Below are 22,586 nucleotides of genomic sequence, written 5' to 3' on the forward strand. Positions count from 1 at the left end.
ATCATGACGCATAGCCTTATCGAAGTATCGTTCCGACGTTGACTTCATGTATTTCCGAATTGATTCGAGGCCCAGGTCGTCGTGTAGGTCAACGTTCCTCACGAACCACGGAGCCCCGACAGCTAACCTGCAAAAGCGGGATTGTAGGGATTGGAGGGTGTCTATGTGTGTGCGGGCCGCGTGAGCGAACACCACACTCGCGTAAGTCATGACGGGCCTTATGCAAGTTTTGTAAAGTGTCACCTTGTTCCGAAGGGACATTTTACTCCGCTTACAGATCATGGGGTAGAGTCTACCGAGAATAAACGCGGCACGGTCACGGACTGATTTTATATGCGGGCGGAATGTCATCGATGCATCCAGGGTAACGCCCAGGTACTTGACCTTCCTGGCCCAGGGTATGGGTTGTCTAAAGAGAGTAATCGGGGGTGTGAGATTCCTCCTCCTAATCCGGGAGGAAATCCGTGTGGAGCTTCCCCTCTGAAATAGCACCGCAGTACTTTTCGCTGGGTTGATGTCTATGCGCCATTTTCGGAACCACTGTCCTAGGGCTAGGGCTTCGCTCTGAAGCTTCTTCGCGATTAGGGACTTATTTCTACTAGAATAGTAAACAGTCGTGTCGTCGGCGAATAAAGCTAAATGGGTCGGCGGCGACCGGGGAATATCGTTGACGAATAAGCTAAATAGGAGGGGTGAGAGGACAGAGCCTTGCGGGACTCCAGCTGTGAGAGGTCGTGGGGAGGAGCGGGTTCCCTCGACTCGATATCGAAAAGAGCGGTTCGACAAGAAGTCCCGTATGATGAGCACGAGACTATCCGGCACGTCCATGTTAAATAGTTTGAAAATCAAACCATTGTGCCAGACTTTGTCGAACGCTTTTGCGACGTCGAAGAAGAGAGCTCCCGTGTATAACGGTTTTGGTCGATTAAGCCCCACAAGAATGTGCTCCGTGAGGCGGTGCACCTGTTGAACGCATGAGTGATTTGTACGGAATCCGAATTGTTCATCGATGAGAATGCCCTTGGATGAGACGAAGTCTCTGAGGCGTTTGTAGAGCAGACGCTCATACAGTTTGCCTAGAGACATGAGGAGGCTAATCGGGCGGTAGCTCGTCGGATGATTTTTTGGTTTACCGGGTTTATGTATGCCGATAACGTCCGCTTCTTTCCACACCGCGGGAAAGATACAGTTCGCCATAGCGGCATTGAAAATAGATGCCAACATCACGATGAGTTGGACGGGTAGAAGTTTAATAACGCGGTTAGATATACCGTCGGAACCGGGAGCCTTGCGAGGACGTAGGTCTTTGATCAAGTCTTTAACTTCTATCGGGGTGACGGGTGGTAACGCATCCGATGGTGGCAAGGAGGCTCTGCGTTCTACCTCACTGTCTACTAATTCTACATGAACAGGGTCCACGGATTGAGTGCTGGGCGTGCACTGGGTTTGCAATGTATCGGCCAGCAACTCTGCTTTTTCGTCATCATCAAACGCCGCGACTCGGCCTGAGGGGCCTACGAGGGGGGGCATAGTTACTACCGTATCCGATTTGAGAGTACGAGCTAAGCGGTAGTAAGACCTTTGGGAGGGCGCGAGTCCTTCTAAGAAATCAGACCATCTGGCATCTCGGACTTCGGCGATGCGAGACTTTACGTCGCGTTGTAGGGCACGCATTCGAATACGATTTTCCGCGGTAGGATACCTGTCGTAGGCGCGTATCGAGGCGTTCTTAGCTCTAAGCTTTTGCTTGTCCGATCATGCTACTTGTATCGACCGCATTGTAATCTTGCGTGCCGGTCTAAAGAAGGAACGATACGTCGACTCATATCTCAAGATAGGCACCGATATTCAACACTTAAGTCACGTATTTAATTTAACTAGTGGTCCCGAAGTAGTCGAAATTCGACTATAATTAATTGGAATTGTAAGTTTGTACACTATTATGATTGTATTTTATACTTCTATAATCACAAATTTCGCCAAGGGTATACTATTGACAAATATTATTAAAGACAAACAATATTAATCTATTCTCAATTTGGTCACAGACTTTCAACAAAGGTTTGACAATAAATACAGAGCATAAATGTGTGTGTGTTGTGTCAAATACATGGCAGTGTGTGTAATCTTTGTGTTCTTTATTGATTTAAAGTAGCTTTTATGCATTACTTAAAAAAAAATTAGCATTGTGTACTCCTTCTTTATATTTTCTATAAGTGTGGGAAATTTCATACTCCTCCGTCCGCGCAATCTTCGTAAAAAGGAGTACAAAGTTTCTGCTTCACGTATTAATGAATCAATTTATTTAACATCAAAGTATTCGATTAAAGTCATTTTATATTCCACTACCATTCCCAATCTTGTTTCAATGTGTACTAAACAATATTGTGGGGTATGTCGTGATAGTAATGAGCTCGGTGAAACCTCTCGCATTGCATAACATTAGGCTCAATCATATTTCTTTGTCATATCGTCAATTAGTATCATTGTTGTGGCAGAAGTACTTCAATGGCCACTTCTCCAGGTTTTTGGTGAGCCTGCTAGACTCACTGGTGGTAAGACCTCTTGTCAGTCCGCGCGGGTAGGTACCAGAAATAGGCATCTGCCGTGAAGCAGTAATGCGTTTGGGTTTGAAGGTTGAGGCGGCCGTTGTAACTATACTTGAGACCTTAGAACTTATATCTCAAGGTGGGTGGCGCATTTACGTTGTAGATGTCTATGGCGTCCAGTAACCATTGAACACCAGGTGGGCTGTGAGCTCTTCCACCCACCTAAACAATTAAAAAAAAACTCATGTAAATAACCTTCAACTGCCGACTTCACTTTGTCGGTTTATCGCACGGGCAACCTCCCAAGTGGTCTGGTGCCTTCTACTTTGCCCCATTTACGTTGTAGATGTCTATGGGCTCAGTAACCACTTAACACCAGGTGGGCCGTGAGCTCGTACACCCATCAAAGCAATAAAAACAAGAAAATAAATTAGACGCTTTCAGCTCTAACGCTAGGAGCAGACTTAGGGACCCTGGTAATCGTACTTTTTGCCGAGTTCAAAGTGCAACCTAACCCACGCATTAGGCCGCTGAGTTTCTCACCGAATCTTCTCAGCGGGTCGCGATCCCGATCCGGTAGTAGATTGAGCGAAGCCTATCCCTGCGACTCTACCTACACCTCCTACCTACCAAGTAAATTATCCACAGAAAATTCAAAGCTCGTATTCGTGCTTTGTTTAAATCATTTATCTACTACGATATTTACTACAGAAAAAGATAAAAATACCTGTTAGACTAATAAAAGATCTTTCACCAAACAGATGTAAAGTTTATGATCTGTCATCGAACTGCAAGATTGTTTTGAAATTGTTGTATTATTTTGTGATTTCTTTTCTATTGTGTAAGAGGAAAATCTATACTGGTTTAGTTTTTCTTGCATTTTTAACTGTAGATACGGTGGATGTTGTGTGACTTTTTTCATTCACGATTTTTAACTGCGTTTTTTATTAGCACATGTTATTGTCAGTGTTCTTCGCTGAAGGCAACTACTTTACTATTAGGCTGTTAGTTCGTCAACCATAAATCGCAATAAAATATATCTTATTTTTTCTTTCATTTATTTATTTGGGAAACCAACAGTACAAAAAACAAACTTAAAATATTTTAAACAATAGCTAAAACAAAAACCAAACAAGCTTCCACTGTCAAAATCAAATGTAAGTAGAAAGTGAACAGAAAAAAAATATAAATACAGTTTACATCATAGTACACAGCTTACAGTTTACAAAAAAAAGCAACACAATAAGCACATAGATCCACCTCTATCTTATGTGTATAATAATAATAATAAAATAATTAATTGCCTTTCATGCCGATTTAGATTAATACATTTAGATAAATAAAAGAAAAGAAAAAAAAAGGCAGAAGGATATGTATATTTTAAAACTTAATAATACACATTTAAAAACTCAGACCGAAGATACCTGATCTCAAATTGAATCATTTAGAATTGAGATTCAGCACGTACTGATAGCAATTGCCAACCAAAAAAAAAGACGCAAAAGCTTTTATTGTGCTTAAATAGTACAGATTGTCATCCACTCTAGTATGAATATTTATAGGAATTACATAAAATGCTACCTAAACACAATATCGTATTACAGTTAAATGCTATTAAAATAATTTATTAACATTAAATATTCATAGACACGCAGAAATTGCAAGCCTTCGCCTGTTGCGCTATAGCTCCATAGCGTTGTAGCCGCGTAGCACCTCTACGAGACGTAGCCAGTTATTCGGTGAGCTTCAGCCTTTCCGGTCGCGTTCCGTGCTAAATCAGCTAACCTACTTTTCCACTCGTCAGTTTTCTGTGAACAATTTTAACGTATAAAATTTCAAATTCAAACATGTTCTGTTGCGTGAATTTTCTGTGAACGTGATAATTTTTATTTATAATTTGTTTAATTTTATAAAAATTTGAAACAGGTAAGTTTTTATGTTCAACTTGATATCGATTACAATGGTTTATAATGTATACGGATATACTAAAAATAAAAAGCTAATTGTAAAATAATTTTAAATTTTAAATTTTCATAGTACGTGGTTATACTTTTTTTTTATAGATTTAATTACTAAGGCTGTAGCAGCCCTGATGCAAATACAAATAAACCTTTTTTTTTATGGCTAGATGGGTGGATGAGCTCACAGCCCACCTGGTGTTAATTGGTTACTGGAGCCCATAGACATCTACGACGTAAATGCGCCACCCACCTTGAGATATAAGTTCTAAGGTCTCAAGTATAGTTATAACGGCTGCCCCACCCTTCAAACCGAAACGCATTACTGCTTCACGGCAGAAATAGGCAGGTCTTAACCTATTGGTCAAACTATAGTAAGAGAAATTGAATAAATCTCTGAATATAGTTCACGGCGACTAATACCCATTTTACCGTTCTCCATGACAGATTTTGTGAGAGTTTCTTATTAAGGTTATAAATTTAAAAAATAAAAAGAATAACTATTTTTTGAGTTATGTTGCTTTCCCAGTCCCCTCCTTTAAATTTGAGAGACTCAAAAATGGTATCCGACTCAAACTGAGCACGCCATTACTTCGTACAAAGACAGCGCTACTCGTGCAGATAAGATTACGCCCACCTGGTGAGATGCATGAGTTACAAATGAGTGCCGCCTTAGACAAAATGTTTCAGTTAACTTTGTTTGCAACCGTAAAAGCCAGTTAACGATCTCTACATACTGGTTTATACTCACACTCTTTACTCAAAGAACGCTGTTAGGAATTTTCTGGTTAATCCTATAGTTATCTCTTACAACAACAGTGCAAAGAGAAATAAGAAAGCTGATACTAATACGTTTTTTTTTCTCTCTAGTTTCGGTGAATTTTAGTCAATTTGAAATACAACACATTTTCTTTATTCCCGGTTTTCTAATACTATAGATATTTAATATCATTGCAGTGGGCAGATATTAAGCGCCTCACGAGCAATCGCTCCTTCTCCCGGTTTGTGTTGAGCCTGGTATACTCATGTAAATAACCGCCAACTGCGTTTCCAGAGATCTTTTTTGCCACGTACCATCCGGCTTTGGAATGAGCTCCTCTCCACGGTGCTTCCCGAGCGCTATGACATATCCTTCTTCAAACGAGGCTTGTGGAGAGTACTTAACGGTAGGCAGCAGCTTGGCTCTGCCCCTGGCATTGCTGAAGTCCATGAGCGACGGTAACCACTCACCATCAGGTGGGCCGTATGCTCGTCTGTCTACAAGGGCAATAAATAAAAAAAACTGCCGACTTGAGCTGGTCGGTCGCAAGGGCAACTTTCCATGTGATCTGGTACCTTCTATTTTGCTCTGAACAACAAGCAATGATTTATGATCACGATCGCTTTAACAAGAGTGATACAACAAAAGAAAAAAAACTATTTAGGGCAGCGATAATTGTACTCGTCTGACACTTTTGCTGACTGTATCTGTTACCTTACAGTCTTAACTAACTACACGTCTCGTCTTTATCCGAAGTATCGATGGTTAAGCATTTTATGGGCCCGCACGGGCTCGAACCACCAAACTATTGCACGAACTATTTGTTCTAGTTCCGAAATAAGATAGAAGAAACATTACTTGTAATTTAAATTCTTGGTTCATCTCTAGCCGCCGTCACTTTTCAATGTCTATTGGCTTTACCTGGCGTTAAATGGTTACTAAAGGCCGTGGATAAAGTGAATTCCGCCACATACCGACCGGAGCAGAAGCTTTACCATCTGAAAGCGCTACGTTAATTCATAGTGCGTTTCCAGATATATTTTACCACGTACCGTTCGACTGAGTGCTCGCTCCGGGCATTTCAATATTGTAGTAAATGTTACGTTATAATACTCGTTGTAAAAAAATCATATTTAAAAAAAAAAAAAATATTAAAATAATAATAATAATAATTTCATATTTAAAAAAAAAAAGACATTCCCGCTGAGTTTCTTGCCAATTCTTCTCAGGACGGAGGCTAGTTCTTGTGAATTGGCGGTAGTTCTTTTAACGTTCAACAGGTATGTACTTTTATTTATGTTGAATAAAAATTTTTTGATTTGATTTGATTTGATTTCACTCTGGAATGAATTGCCTTCCATGGTGTTTTCTGAGCGCTATAACTTGTCCTTGAAACAAGACTGGAGGGGAGTTCTCAGCAGTAGACAGCAGCTTAGATGTGCCACTGGCATTACCATGCCCATGAATGACAGTGACCGTTCACCATCACGGAAAATATATTATTGACTGACACGTAAGACTCTCACATTACTATATCGGGCCAGATGCGCGAGGTACTCATTTGGAGAACATACTGTCTTTACGAGTAAAAAAGTTATACCAAACTCAAATTACAGCATTAGACTTTATTGGCAACGTAAAATTTTATAAACTCTCAAAAAATCCAATCATGTTTCGCTCTCGTAAAAAAGTTATCGATGTAGCTTTCGGATTTTTTTGTGGAAAGCTCTAGCGATCCGCTCCGCGATACTTCGGATTTTCATATAAAGACTCAGCAGATTTTTGGAATATTAACACACTTTTACTCATCATTCTCCTGCCCTTCTCCCAGTCACCTGGGGTCGGCGCAACATGTTTTCTCCTTCCATACTCCTCTATCATATATTATTTCTTCGCTCAATCCTCTCACACATATCGTCTTTCACGCAATTCAACCATTTCTTTCATAAGCACGCTTTTAATAAATTTAAATATTTTATTGTAAAATAGCTATTATATTTTAAACTAGCGACCCGCCCTCGCTTCGCTTCAGAAACATTAAATTTTATTATTAATAGCCAAGTCCCGCGATGCTACCCGCGGTTATTGTCGTATCGCAGGTGACACCGTGGGGCGAAGCTAGTCTAAAAAAAGTAGCTTAAGTTACTCCTTATAAGTCTCGTCAAAATCGGTCCAGCCGTTCCAGAGATATCTCGTAGGGTTTGCAATTGCCTGCATTTGCAATGTAAGCGGAAAAAATGTAATTATTTACGACATCACATTAGAAACCTCAAAAATAACAGTATTTAATGGATGTTATTATACATATGAACCTTCCTCTTCAATCACTCTATCTATTGAAAAAAATCGCATCAAAATCCATTGCGTAGTTTTAAAGATTTAAGCTTACTTAGGGATATAGGGACAGAGAAATCGACTTTGTTTTATACTATCTAGTGATATTTCTCTTTTTAGTTAGGTTGTATTATATTAGGTATAGAAAATTCTAATATGACATAAAGTTCGAACATCGAACCCGCACCGGTATATACCAAGCCACTCTCGCAGTTACCGCTGTCACACTTTCAGCTTGAAGGATGAGACAGCCGCTGTACAAAGAAATTGAAAGTTCGACCTCATGTTTTAAGGTAGGCGACGGCGTTCATGTTGAAATAGTGCATGAGCTTCGACAGCTACTTGACAACAAGTGACCCATTAGCTTTACGCATCTAACTAGACCATAAAAACATAATTATTTTTTTATTGCTTAGATTGGTGGACGAGCTCATAGCTCATCCAGAGTTGAGTAGTTACTGGAGCCCATAGACATCCATAACGTAAATGCGCCAGCCACCTTGAGATATAAGTTCTAAGGCCTCAAGTATAGTTACAACGGCTGCGCCACCCTTCAAACCGAAACGCATTACTGCTTCACGGCAGAAAAATAGGCAGGGTGGTGGTACCCAACCATGCGGACTCACAAGAGGTCCTACCATCAGTAATGACGCAAATTATAACTTTGCGGGCTTAATTTTTATTACACGATGTTATTCCTTCACCGTGGAAGTCAATTGCGAACATTTGTTGAGTACGTATTTCATTAGAAAAATTGGTACCCGCCTGAGATTCGAACACCGGTGTATCGCTCGATACGAATGCACCAGACGTCTTATCCGTTAGACCACGACGACTTCGATTACTTACTATCTTGCGCTCTAAAAGATCTGTGTAGTCGTCGAACGTGTGTAGTGAACGAATCTATAAATAAAAACCTGTAATATAAATCATAGTCATCAGTGCTCGGCCGTGCTGAGTGTTGGGCATCTCAGCAAAAAATGATTAATTTTTAAACGATAAATACGTGTGAGTGCTCACGATGTACCTGCTGTTAAGTGCTTACCGAAACTCATAGACATCACGTCGTGAACGCTGAAAGCGATGGAAGTCTTACTGTCGAATAAGTCAAATTGTATTTTACAACAACTATTACATATTTCAAACCGAAACGTGCCAATGCTTCGCGTCAGAATTAGTCTGTGTGCTTAGTGCGAGTTTTTTAACGTTCTCGATAGCGTAAAAGTTAACTCAAATTTGTATGGAGTTGGAACAGCGCCCATAGCGGCAAACGTAGGGCTGTGTTACTTATCCCTAATATCAATATGCCCTACCATTAATAATTATGCAAATTTTGATTTTATGCCGATTTTTTACTGCAAAATATTTAATTAATACGACCTTGATGATCTAATCTCGCATTTTTTATTGTCACTATATTATATCCGGCGTTTCGGATGCTACCCACCACGAGACATGAGGAATAGTCTCTATCGTATGATATATTGGCTTTTCGACTCCTCAAACACATGATTGCTTTGTAAAAAATACGACAGAACTGTACTACATAGCCATGCGGGCTTATACCAAAGATAATACTCCCTACGAAATTTGAAAATAAATTTATTTTATTTATCTATTTATTTATTTAAGGATTACCAACAGGGTTTACAGTAAGACATAAAATAACATTGACATGTATAGAGCAATTGATAACTGCAACTCTAATTAGAGGCAATCACAGCATGCATTACATTAATATATCAACAGAGATTTAACAATACTAATAATAATAATAATAAAAAATTAAAAACAAAAGAAAGACAACAAGGACAGTAATACCCGAGTACTCAGACCAGGCTGAGGCTGATAAATCTAAAATGTTCTATCTACAAATCGACATTCGTCTTACATGGGTAGTCATTATTTTTCCATAAAGCTATCTGCGTAACTACAACTCAAGTATATCCCTCAAGGGTTAAAGTAGCTTGGGGTAGAATCTTTGAGTGAAACCTCATTCTCGCTTTGTGCTCTAAATATGTGTACGTGAGCAGATTCAAGTCTGCGACGACATTCTCGGAATTCCTTTCTTTACTAAAAGGGCTAAAATACAAATTTGTTTCTCGTGGCAGAGTTCACTGACTGAGCTGTATTAATTGTTATAATAGAGAAATACCAGAAATGTTATAAGCGTGGTATAAACCTCTTCGGTTTTTAATTGAAGCAACAGTTTATCAGTTCTATTTTATTTATAGGCTATTCCTAATTTAACACAAACATATCATCAAAACACAAACAAACAAATAAACAAATTGGGATACTATGTGGAAAGAATAATCATTAAAAAAAGATGTGTGGTGTCGTGGGACACCGGTTAGGTACAAAGTTATTTTTATTAATGATTTTTTATTGATCAAAATAAAAATAATCACAAGGGCCAACCAATCCGCAGTGCAATGGAGCAGCCTCGCCCTGGGGGAACCGCCTACTAAGTATGATTAAGCAAGAGAAATACGAGAACATCTATCAACTGTGTAACATCTCGTCACCGTGATTCAGGAATTGTTGAATTTACCTGCGACGACATCTGTTGATAACAAACTAAATGAAAGAAAAAAAAATAAAAATCTTACGTTTCGGACGTTTTTTCCCGGTTAGGGTGCCCCTCCGCATCGTCCCATAAGGAATTCGTTCCAAAACACCGTTAAAGAAAAACAATGAAATGTTAGATGCAACGTTATTGATATGTTCCTAGGTGTTCGCGATATATGAACATAAATTAAACTATAATACTTTTACGATTTTAGTACTACGATACTACTTAACTCGCTTAATAAATCTGACGCTTCGAGTACTTTCGTCGTAACAAACGATTGAAATATCTTGAATCGTTCGAAAATTGCTATTACTACTATGTACCATCAGTGCGTCCTACCCGTGCTTACCTACGGAGCCGAAACGTGGACACTGACTGTGCGACTAGTCCACCAATTAAAAGTTACTCAGCGAGCTATGCTTGGTTTGTCATTGCGAGACCGAATACGCAATGAGGTCATTCGGGCAAAGACCAAAGTGATCGACATAGCTCGCAGAGTTAGTAAGCTGAAGTGGCAGTGGGCTGGTCACATATGTCGCAGAACCGATAACCGTTGGGGTAGACGTATTCTGGAGTGGAGACCGCGAACCGGCAAACGTAGTGTAGGACGCCCTCCTGCTAGATGGAGCGACGACCTGCGCAAGGCAGCTGGCAGTAACTGGATGCGTAGAACCGAAGATCGGGTTCAGTGGCGAGCTTTGGGGGAGGCCTATGTCCAGCAGTGGACTGCCGCAGGCTGATGATGACTATGTACCAATTACATTACTGCTGCTTACGTAACTAATTCAAAGAATGTACTTTTTATAATGTAATAGTGAAACCTGGTCACGCTTCGTAGTGACTGTCGTTAAAAAACAAAAATTTGTTGGAACTATTCACGCGCACCTATCGTATGATAAAGGTACTATCATAAAAATTGCTTATAGTGTCTATAACAACTATACCAAGCTTTATCACAACCGGGGTAAGGTAGGCGTGAGTTAGGTATGTATGATTGTACAAAACTTGGAGGAGAGAAGCGGAAAAGGAGAAGAGAGAAGAAAGGAAGAAAAAAAAGAAGGAGAAAAAATATACAAAACTCATTCCGACAATGTCATTACCCTTGCCTCGTTAGGCAGGGAGCCTACACCCGGGCAGAGGAGGTTGCGCCCAGACCCGATCTGCACCCCCGTAAGGGAACGCGGAGGACCCGACGGATCACAACCGGATAAATGGCTTAGGAACGCTTAGAGAACAAACAAACATTTTAGGATTCCCTGTGTTATGGGTAACAGAAACTGACAAACATACTTACATACGTTTAAATATATAGATAATAGACGCCCAGGCAAAGCAAATAAACCTGTTCACACGAATGTTTGACCGATGTGGGAATCGATCCCACGACCCTCGGTACTAAAGTCAGGGGTGCTAGCTACTGGACCACCGAGTCAGCCATAATTTATACAGAATTTATTCAAACAAATTCATTGTTGTAAAACGCTATTCATAAACTATGTCGAGTATATAGTTATATACCTTTTAAATATAATTAAACAGAAAAATGGGCTAAATTAGTAACTGAATGGTACCCTCCAGAGGGGAAAAGATTAAAAGGACGACCGTTCCAAAGGTGGGTAGACGATATAAAAGCAGTTGCAGGCTTTGGGGGAGGCCTATGCGAAAGCAAAACAATCTTAGCCGATGTCAAATGAAAAGAAAAATGTACCTAAATATAAATTAAGGTTGTTAACAAAGGCTTCTTTATCTTTATCTTTATTTAAGGAAAAATTTTAATCAAAATTAATTTAACTGAAAAATCTACAACATGGCCGTTGAATGTCTAAGCGTGTTATTTCAACCAATTCCGAAAATAGACGTGATTCTGAGAAGAACCGGTGAAATAAACTCGGCAGGCTTGTATTTATTTACGCATTTGATTGTTATTTTTATCATTTAAATAGACAATAATAAATTTCCATTTCAAAGGTAGTACAAACATTTCTAACGAAAAAATGCAATCCCATTGCAAATGTCATTAAGCTGTATGGATCGAAAGCTTCATTGCCGTAGCGTCATATCTGGAAACATTAAAAAATTAAAATATTTCGAAACAGAAAAAATAAATAGTATATTTAAAAATAGGGGTTAAAGTATGACATTGCCGTTTTATTGTAATAGATACTTCGAATTGACATAGAACCTTCATGGTTTGAGATTTTTGAGTGATTTTTCACTGGTGGTAAAACCTCTTGGGAGTTCGCACGGGTAGGTACCACCACCCCGCCTATTTCCGCCGTGAAGCAGCAATGCGTTTCGGTTCGAAGGACGGGGTAGCCGTTGTAACTATACTTGAGGCCTTAGAACTTGTATCTCGAGGTGGGTGGCGCATTTACGTTGTAGATGTCTATGGGCTCCAGTAACCACTTAACCATCCATCTAAGCAAAAAAAAACAAAAAAACAAGATACCTATGAGGTTCTTCTTTTAAAAAACATTCGATTATCGACTTTCAGTTGCTTTTTTTATTAAGCTTAGACAAGAAAGATGGATACTTCGAAAATTCAAGTGATTTTTGAATACGAGTTCTGATACGGAACTAACCCACAGAAATAGCTCGCAATATCAATGTTGCGTTTGGATAGGGGACTGCTAATGAACGCACCGTGCGATTTTGGTTTAAATGCTTTCGTGATGGAAATTTTGATTTGAAGAACGAACCACGTGAAAGACCGCCCACATTCTTTTAAAAAAAAAATGTGAGCCGTCACGGGACGCCTAGCAGATGTGAAATATCGACATTATTTTGTAAAAGTAATATGCAGAAAAGAACAGATTGTGATAGGAACTAAATATGTCATAATGATAAAATAAAATTTTACGAAAAAATAATTTGTTTTCAAGTAAAACACAGTTTATGTGTACTGTAGTAAACAACACTATACACTATAGGTTTCCGAGCTCAGTGTACCGAGAGAGATGGCTTAACGCCGGATCGAGTGGGAGAGAATCGCACAGTCGATTGCGCATGGCGACGCGTCGCCGCAGCATGCGTCGCCACGCCAGAAATCAGTTTTACGTGCGGCTATAGATGTTTCACATTAAAAAAAAAAGTGCATTATTTTATTTGATTATCGATATCTAGTGCTTTTTTTATTCAGCTTAGACAAGAAAGATGAGATACTTCGAAAATTCGAGAGTGATTTTTGAAGTTTTAGTGAATATATGTCACATGTCATAACTCGTACGTGTATAACCCAAACTTTAATCTTGCTGTTTAGTTGGGTTATTGACCGAATCGTGAACGCGAACTCAATCCAATATCCGGCGGCGATGTCCCATATCTCATCTTGATTGTGCCGGGCCGACTGCCAATCACTCAATAACTACAGTAATACAGTATGATCTATATTAAATGTTGATTGGCTACATGTTGTAGTCTGGATAAAAAATAAATTGATTTTTTTTAAGCTTCGAACGAAACTGTACATCGCCGCTTACTCAATACGAACGACTACAACTTTTTTTAAACTTTTATTGCTTTATTGGGTGGACGATCTCACAGCCCACCTGGTGTTAAGTGGTTACTGAAGCCCATGGATATCTACACCGTAAATGCGCCACCCACCTTGAGATATAAGTTCTAAGGTCTCAAAAATAATTATCATACCCTATTATGAAAGAGCTCGAGGCCCAACTGATGTTAAGTGGTCACGGAGCCCATAGACATATACAACGTAAATACCACTACCCAACTTAAGACATGAGTTTTAAAATATTACTTTTAACAGTACAAAAGCTGGCCCACTCTTGACACCGAAACGCATTACTACTTCACGGCAGAAATAGGCAGGGCGGTGTTACCTACTCGTGCCAACTTACAATACATTCTACCATGAGTAATTACACAGATTTTTAAACTGTTTGTGACTATACTGTTTGTAACTACACCTCTTGTAACTATACTGAGACCTTAGAACTTATATCTCCAAGTGGGTGGCGGCATATATGTTGTAGATGTCTATGGTCATCCACCCACTTAAGCAATAAAAAACAATGATCCATTGTCTAAACCAAAGAATAATTGATATGTAACATAAATGAGCAGTCACAATCCATGTTGGTTCAAAACAGAATTATTCTTAATATGTTAATTAAAAATTGTTTTATTTGCATCTGTGCTTAAACCAGAAATTAGGCCGGTATTCCAGGTCACAACGCTCTTCGCCTGAGCTTTAAAGCTTAGACTGCACGTACTAAATACAATGATTACAATGATGAAATAATGTGCGCACTACATAAAATATTTATAAACGAAATATGTAAGTGAACAGCTTTCGCGCTGACAAATTTACTTCGTATAATTATTGGAACTAGAGGTCCCGCAGTAGTCGAAATTCGACTATAATTAAAATTAGAATTGTAATTTTGTACACTATTATGATTGTATTTTATACTTCTATAATCACAAATCTCGCCAAGACTACACTTTAACAAATATTAACAAAGACAAACAATATTTAATGTATTCTCAATTTGACAACAGACGTCAAGACCAAAAGTTTGACAATAAATAGTATGCATGCGTGTGTGCGTCAAATACATGGTATGTAGTGTGTGTAATGTTTTCTTTATTGATTTAATGTATTTTTTATGCATTATATAAAAAAAATATTAGCATTGTGCACTTCTTCCCTATATTCTGTATAAGTGTGAAAAATTTCATACTCCTCCGTCCGCGCAGTTTTCGTAAAAAGGGATACAAAGTTTTTGCTTCACGTATTAATATATAGATGACTAGATTTGTAAAATTTCTTTTAGTAGGTATTTATTATAAGCTCACACTGGTAGGTAACATTTTTCTATTGCTTAGATTGGTGGACTAGCATACGGCCCACCTGGTGTTAAATGGTTACCGGAGCCCATAGACATCTGCAACGCATCGCTTTCGGTAGGCAGCGGCTTGGCTCTGCCCCTGGCATTGTTGAAGTTCATGGGCGACGGTAACCAGTCACCATCAGGTGGGCCGTATGCTCGTCTGCCTACAATGTCAATAAAAAAAAAAACCTAAGTGCCGCCACCCACCTTGAGACGTGAGTTCTAAAGTCTCACTTTTAACAGTACAACGGCTGCCCCGCTCTTCATACAGAAACGCATTACTGCTTCGCGGCAGAAATATTCAGAACTCCCCGGCTATTCCTGCCGCGATGCACTCTTGTCCAAATCGGAACATCCGTTTCAGATTAGAATTGAATGACAGAAGTCATTGCGTATATGGACTCTGGTAACTAGACACCGTGAATTCAATTAGTGCTAATACTAGATTAAACCTTACTCTTAGCGTTCTTAGCATTTTTTGCGTACTACAGGTAAATCCCTCAGTAATCGAAATTAGACTATAATTAATTGAAATTATAAGTTTGAACATTATTCTATTGTTAAAGACTATTACTACTAATTCTATAATCACAGATTTCGCCAAGACTATACTGTAGACAAATAATATTAAAGAAAAACAATATTATTAAGCTATACTGGTGTAGGGAGTCCAAAACTCATATAAATATTAGCCTATCCATTAGGTACGTGTATTTTCTACATGGATACCAAGTTTCAAGTCAATCGGATGGATGGTTCAGTAGTTATAACGGAACATCCGTAAAAACCACTGTAGATTTATATATTAGTATAGATTCTCGATTTGACCACAGACTTTCAATAATAACAAAAGTTTGATAATAAACACAGAGTATATATATGTATATATGTTATGTAAAATACGTGGTAGTGTGTGTAATGTTTTTTTTATTGGTTTAATGTATTTTTATATATAATTTAAAAAAATATTAACATTCTGCACTGCTTCACTATACTCTCGTGTGAGAAATTTCATAGTCCTCCGTCCGCGCAATTTTCATACAAAGGGATACAATTTTTTTGCCTCACGTATTAATATAGAGATATCTTACGTATCTATAGCGTAGTCAAAGCAGGTGCGACTAAAAAACAATTCAGTAATATGTCCACGCCGTCATTATTACATTAACAACTTTGATAATCTCATTAAATGAAATAAAAACACAGGCCGCCCGACATCCCGCTGCCCGGCCTCAGTAAAAACGAAAACAAGTTTCGTAATACAAACTTTAGTCGTAACGAAATAAAAAGAAACAATAAACTAAAGTTTTTCATTAGCGCGACTCACCGCGTGGTAATTACACCTGATCCCGCATGGCCGCATTACAAATATGAGCATTGTAAAGTTCCTCGTTATCATTATGTATGACTCGGTGGAGCAGTAGTTAGAGGCCCTGATTATCGCGCCGAGGGTCGTGGGTTCGATTCCCACATCAGGCAAACATTGTATGATGAACAGGTTTGTTTTCTCTTTGTCTGGGTCTCTAATATCTATATATGTACCTTTTTATTTCTTAGATGGTTGGACGAGCTCATAGCCCACCTGGAGTTAAGTGGTTACCGGAGCCCCTAGACATCTACATCGTAAATGCGCCCTACTACTTACTGGTGGTAGGACCTCTTGTGAGTCCGCACAGGTAGGTACCACCACCCTGCCTATTTCTGCCGTGAAGCAGTAATGCGTTTCGGTTTGAAGGGTGGGGCAGCCGTTGTAACTATACTGAAACCTTAGAACTTATATCTCAAGGTGGGTGACGCATTTACGTTGTAGATGTTCATGGGCTCCAGTAACCACTTAACACCAGGTGGGCTGTGAGCTCGTCCACCCATCCAAGCATTAAAAAAATAGTTACAACGACTGCCCTACCCTTCGAACCGAAACGCACTAGTGCTTCATGGCAGAAATTAGCGGGGTGGTGATACCTACTCGTGCGGACAGAGTCAACTAATGGTAGTTTCAGCTTTCTTAAGAATCTTATCAGAATTCTTGAGAATACGAAACAAAAACTACGTAACACGTTGATATCCAAGTAATCAATTATGAAAATAGATACTCCGACCGAGAATCGAACCCGGGACACATGCTACAGTAGTCGGCGGCACTAACCACATGACCATCGGAGCAATCGAAATTTTATATCCACGCTGTTATTTTTCGAAGCGGGAATATCTTTCGCAACATTAAACTGAATGTATGCACATAAATCATACACGAGTGAAATCGAGAGCCTAGCCGCCATAAAAACGCCACTCGGCGCGGTCATATTTTTTGGGGCTTAAGTTCAACTTAAAAAATTCAGTTCATCGAATTTTTACGAAGATCCACAAATACAGCTGCATATTTATAATACTGTGAACAATAAGATTTGTCGTGTTTAATTTTAAATTGAAAAAGTGCTTAATGGACAGTGGATCTATTCTATCTATTTACCTAGTCTTGCCATTAATACTGAGACAAAGGAAAAAAAATTCTATTGCAAATAACGTTTATTACTTTTACAGTGTGTTAGTTTAATACATAAATATAAAACAATTTAAAGTATAAAAAGCTTATTCGAAGTGGTCTCTATTGGCTGCAATACAGTCCATTAAACGTTGAGGACAGCTATCAATAGAAGCACGCACTCTTTCCATGGGAAAATTTGTCACTGCCAATCGTACGGATTAGTTTAGGGACTCCAAATTATCATGGCGTTTAGAGCAAGCCGTACTCTCTAAAACTGACCATAAATCATAATCCAATGGATTAAGATCGCGACTAGACGACGGCCAGTTTTCAGCTCTGATCAGTAGGTTTTAAATAAATTGCAATATATTTAGAAGGACGAATATGAAAAAAATGTGGGTTAAGCCACTATTGCGCTAACTGCCTCATATGTGCATAAATATACTTTTAATTTGAAACGAAGCCTCAACTACTTGTTTGAAGATAAACAAACAAACATTTTCAATTACGAAATTACTCTTTCACATAGTATAAGTAGATTGTGAAAGTCAAAAGTGGATCATAGAGGAGCGTCCGAACACTTACAGGCCATCTTAATGGAATAACTTAGTCGGGAAACTTCTAGTTGTGTAGTTGAACGACCCACGAACTTTTTTACAAAGCTCTTGTGCTGTTTAACTTGAGCTTTTACTTCTTAAGACTGAACTTCAATTTACTTAATTAATATAATCTAATTTAACATTACTTAGACTGCTCTTTAAGCAGTGCCAGTGATCTGAGGAATATTTTATTATTTATGCTCTCTTTATATTTTCTACTAGTGAATCTATGATTCACTGATATTATCAATGTGAATAAGTATTTTGCACACAGTTGATACTATTAAACCAGAAAAAACTTCTTTAAAGTGCCAAAGCAAACTATAATTATTTATAAATTTAAGAAGAATCGCATAAAATTTGCTCATACACTCAGAACACGGTTAATGACTGATTCTAGGTCTCATTATAATCCCGTAACCTATCATTACCCTATCATTACCCTAACCCGTATTTCTGGGTTTTTCGGTATTCTTGAAATCTACCACTACAAAATTCCTTGATTAACCCTGTCTTTTTCTTCGTCTAGATGGGCAGATCCGTCCACTTGGAGTTAAGAGGTTACTACAGATAAACTGAGAAATAGAACAACCGCTTACTAATTAAAACATCCATACATGCAGCATTGGTGTACGGAGTTTTTCAAGAATCCGAAATACGAATCACATGACGTGTTACGCGGCTAATTCTTAGTACATTGCGTGTAGTGCTAACAATAAACTTACCGTAGCCTAATGGCTAAGACGCACGGTGTACCTACTCGTAACAAGCGATGTAAATACGACAGTACTGAAATCCCTTTACAAAGAAAAACGTCCTTAATACATACGTGCTCACAAATTACTTTTTCGGTGAAGGAATGAGATTGTGTAGGGAAAATTAAGAAGGAAAATTTTCTAAATCTGCGTATTTACTGGTGGTAACGCTATCAAATATCAAAATTAAATGCCGCCATCAACTTTGAGGCTCTGAGGTTCTAAGTGTCGGTTTTCCAGTAAAAACCGAAACTAATTACTGCTTTTTTTTGTTGCCCTTGTAGGCAGACGAGCATACGGCCCACCTGATGGTGAGTGGTTACCGTCGCCCATGGACTTCAGCAATGCCAGGGGCAGAGCCAAGCCGCTGCCTACCGCTTAATACTCTCCACAAGCCTCTTTTAAAGAAGGACATGTCATAGCGCTCGGGAAACACCGATAAAAAACATTCCATAGCCGGCTGGTACGTGGCAAAAAAGACCTCTGGAAACGCGCTGTCGATGAACGCAGCGGTTCCAGATAATATGGATGAGCTCTGCTTCAAAAGAAGGCAGGGTGGTGATGCTTACCCGTGCACGCTCAGAAGACGTCCTACCGCCAATAAAAAAAATGCAAGCAGATTTCCTTACATTCCCCAACGGTATCCAATAAACGCGCATCCAAAATAAAACGACGTTCACATTTCTGGGTGGTCATAAAACTCCACATCGAAACCAAAACCAGATGAGGAGACGTAAAATATTAAAAGTGTCGCAGATGTCGTGCTGGGAGAACATAAGGGCCCGCGTTCGCCTGTTTATTGCCTTGCCAATGGCTTGCGCTGTACAAATAAACATGAGCCATATTTTACTCAACGACTGAAACTAAAGTACTTCTCTCACGAAGTTGTATTGTTGAACATCCAACCAAGAGCATAACCAGGCTGTAACCTAAACCTAACCTAAGCTTAAACATAAACATATAAGTTTTAAAAAAAGGATTGTGCGGTTTTATGAAACCACGGTAAAAGTGAAACTTTTTTACACATTGTAGACATTTAACTCTGCCAAACAAAATTTACGTGAAACACTGACAAAAACAAACAAAATAGCGTGGAGCACTGGCACAAATGAGTAAAATAGTCTATACACTACACGGTCAGCTGCTGCGCACTGTAGGCGCCGCCTTTCAATTTATCCCTACTCCGCGGCTGACCGTCACGCGACATGCAACACACAGACGAAAAAGTTTGAAACGATGTACCGAGACGATGTAAAAAAAAATATGCCTAGTCGGTCCCTCCCCGCTCAGGTATTTCCCTTTTGGGGAGCCCTGGGTGGGTGAGCGCCTAAATTAGTGCCGTGGCTCCCCCTCTATCTTGTAGAGGTGGGGCAGCGGCATGGGGCCGGTGGCGAGTGCCTCTCATTGCTAGCTGTTGTTCTTTGTTCTTGTATATTAAAGACTATAGACAACGTTAATGCCGGCAGCCACTTTGAGAAATTATCGCGAAATTCTAATTTGAATCATAAGTAGGCTGACCCGCTTCGAACTAGACTGACTGATACCACTATCTTATTACCGCGTAGAAGTCACGCATTCGAAGGCTAGGCACTCGTTCTAATCAATAACGTCCTCATGTCTCATGTGGGTCATTTTACACCGGATCTTATTCATTTAGTGCCTCCTCCGTGCGTCGTATTCCTCAGTACTGAGGGTCGTGACCTTTACGGAGCACTGTTGTTAGGACTATGTTCCTCCATTTACTCCTATCCTCCGCGCAGTGGATAGCGACATTGATGCTGGATTATGCTCATTTAGTAGTGCAATAAAAAAATATAATTAATAAATAATAGTAGTAAATAAAAACTAAAAAAAACACTTTCATAGAAAACCCAACTGAAAAATAGAAAATAAATTTTAATAAATTCGAATTAATAATAGTGTAAGAAAAAATTATTTTATTGTAAAAACGCGTGGGTTGCTTTTCGGGATATTATCAAAATAACCCTTCAGCTCATATCTGTTCATAAAACATTTAATTTTATTTAATTTTAAGTTTAATTAACTACTGATACCATGCACCTCTCGCGTTTTTACAATAAAATCCTTTTTTTCTTACACTATTTTTAATTCAAATATAATAAAATTTATTTATATTTTTTAGTTGGATTTTCTATAAAAGGGTTTTGTTTTGATTTTTTTTACTACTATTATTTATTTTTCATTTTTTAGTTGAATTTCAACTTTTTATATATATATTTTTTAATATTGAATTGTCATCGGGCCTTAATAAGTGTGCCAATTTTGGAGTTAATGCGACGTTTTGAAGGGGGTCAAAATCATGTTCAAAGATTCCGTTATATACATACTAACATATATACGTCTGAAGCTATGTAACTATACTTGAGACCTTAGAACTTATATCTCAAGGTGGGTGGCGCATTTACGTTCTAGATGTCTATGGGCTCCAGTAACCACTTAACACCAGGTGGGCTGTGAGCTCGTCCACCCATCTAAGCAATACAAAAAAAAAAAAAAACTAATAAAAGCGTATTAAAAAAAAACATAATTCTGTACCAAGTTGAGTTTAGATCGAAAGCCAACATCAATCATTAAGATCACTTCACGGACACTCCCGCGAAGCCCATTGTCACATTTCAACTCCACCATTGAAACGAAACTCTCGACAGTTTCAAAGCTAATGAGTTTCAACACCGGAGACTGTAATTAATATTTTACAATCGTCTGAATTCGACCCGAGGTTTGATCAAGTAGAATAATTCACTGCGATAGATCCTTCTTATTGTCTTTCAACGTTTTAGACATTTCTCTGTTATATAAAGTGATTCGGACGTTAAATAAAACTTGGAAAATAGTTTGTGTGTTACTCTAATGACAAAAATCTAAGTCGTAAATATTATCTAAATACCAATAAAAGCTGGAGCGGCCGTTCTACAATAGAATTAAGAAACTGCGATCCTCGTGTCTCATGTCGCATGGTGATGTCCATGGACTCCCGTAACTGCTTCATACCATATAAACTATCTATACTAATATTATAAAGAGGAAAGATTTGTTTGTTTGTTTGTTTCGAATAGGCTCCGAAACTACTGGACCGATTTGAAAAATTCTTTTTCCATTAGAAGCCGACATTGTCCCTGATGAACATAGGCTACTTTTTTAATTTTTATTTTTATTTTTTTGGTTTCATGTGTGTTTTAATGTTTCCGAAGCGAAGCGAGGGCGGGTCGCTAGTACAATATAAAAAGGCTTAGGGCAAATTTATGTTACGAAATTAGTGGCATGAAATTAATTTCGTGACATTAGTTTTACCAACAGTTCCACGTGTTATTTAATATTTTCGTAATGCATGCATTAATTTCATGAATGCAGATAAGTTTCGTGCCCTTCGCGATTTTTTGGTGAAACTAATTTCATAGTGTAGACGCGACGTGAACAAGTGTCGCGAAAGCGCCTGCGCTTTCATATCAGCGACAAGTGTGACTCTGGGACCCGAACCACCTACAGTTAAAAATTAAATTGATCTTCACTCATTCGAAAATAGTTTTTATAGCTCTCAGAATCTTCATCGGCTAATTCAGAAACTAACTTCATTGCACCTAAATGCCTTCTTGTTAACCAGTAATGCGTTTCGGTTTGAAGGGTGGGGCAGCCGTTGTAACTATACTGAGACCTTAGAACTTGTCTCAAGGTGGGTGGCGCATTTACGTTTTAG

At 38.7% G+C, this 22,586-nt stretch overlaps 1 protein-coding gene across 2 annotated transcripts in view; it reads left to right on the forward strand.

Annotated features, from left to right (window-relative positions):
* Positions 1-4,231: 4,231 nt before the first annotated feature.
* mAChR-B (muscarinic acetylcholine receptor) overlaps positions 4,232-22,586 on the forward strand; it is a 44,952-nt gene continuing 26,597 nt past the window's right edge. The window contains exon 1 of one of the 2 annotated variants that reach the window (XM_028180332.2): positions 4,232-4,475. The gene's annotated coding sequence lies outside the window, so the exon portion shown is untranslated. The remainder of the gene's footprint in view (positions 4,476-22,586) is intronic. The other variant, XM_089729633.1, reaches the window with a different exon arrangement.

The sequence above is a fragment of the Bombyx mandarina genome, chromosome 09 (genome assembly GCF_030267445.1).
Source record: "Bombyx mandarina strain Sakado chromosome 09, ASM3026744v2".
Lineage (NCBI taxonomy): Eukaryota > Metazoa > Arthropoda > Insecta > Lepidoptera > Bombycidae > Bombyx > Bombyx mandarina.